At 35.2% G+C, this 1,048-nt stretch overlaps 1 pseudogene; it reads left to right on the top strand.

Moving 5' to 3' along the window:
* Positions 1-217: 217 nt before the first annotated feature.
* Positions 218-839, top strand: LOC116464505 (large ribosomal subunit protein uL23-like; annotated as a pseudogene).
* Positions 840-1,048: the final 209 nt, after the last annotated feature.

Below are 1,048 nucleotides of genomic sequence, written 5' to 3'. Positions count from 1 at the left end.
TAGAAAGCCAAAAGTATATAAACTTGAATTATTTGTGTTCAGTAATTAATGTTTTAGTATTGTACCTTATTTATAAGTGGTCTAGATATTTAAGGCAAATCTTTTACTTAGCTTAACTTTAAGGTTAAAAATTACCAAAAGCACTTTGGAAACTACTATTAGGCAGATTTACTGTAAACAAATTATTTTTGAAATAATGCTTTTTGCTTTTCACAAGATGGCACCGAAAGCGAAGGAAGCTCCTGCCACTCCTAAAGCCGAAGCCAAAGCGAAGGCTTTAAAGGCCACGAAGGCAGTGTTGAAAGGTGTCCACAGCCACACGCAAAAAAGAAGATCCGCATGTCACCCAGCTTCAGGCTGCCCAAGACACTGCGACTGCAGAGGCAGCCCAGATACCCTCGGAAGAGCACCCCCAGGAGAAACAAGCTTGACCACTGTGCTGTCATCAGGTTTCCGCTGACCGCTGAGTCAGCCAGAAGAAGATAGAAGAAAACGACATGCTTGTGTTCATTGTGGATGTTAAAGCCAGAAGCACCAGATCAAACAGGCTGTGAAGAAGCTCTATGACAGTGATGTGGCCAAGGTCACCACCCTCATTTGTCCTGATAAAGAGAAGAAGGCATATGTTCGACTGGCTCCTGATTATGATGTTTTGGATGTTGCAACAAAATTGGGATCATCTAAACTGAGTGCAGCTGGCTAACTCTAAATATATGTGTATCTTTTCACCATAAAAAAATTACATTTTTCCTAAGAATGACAAATTAATTAGAATCAAATCTATAAGCTTTAAGATTTTACATTTCTAGTAAGTATAATATTAGCTTATTTGACTAGAACTCAAGCAGAATAGCAATTTATGTTTGTCTTATATTCAATAGTGATTACTTTGAAGACACAGTTGTTTTATTACACGAAAAATATTATATTAATCTTATTTAACTAAGTTTTATCCAAATCGTGTTAACTTAAAAAACATTTGATCATTTTCTATATTTTTAGGGTTTGGTGAATAATTATTTATTTATTTTTATTTTATTTTATTTTT

The sequence above is a fragment of the Hylobates moloch genome, unplaced genomic scaffold (assembly GCF_009828535.3).
Source record: "Hylobates moloch isolate HMO894 unplaced genomic scaffold, HMol_V3 SCAFFOLD_856, whole genome shotgun sequence".
In the NCBI taxonomy this organism is placed as follows: Eukaryota; Metazoa; Chordata; class Mammalia; order Primates; family Hylobatidae; genus Hylobates; species Hylobates moloch.
This window is presented reverse-complemented; position numbering and strand designations above follow the sequence as displayed.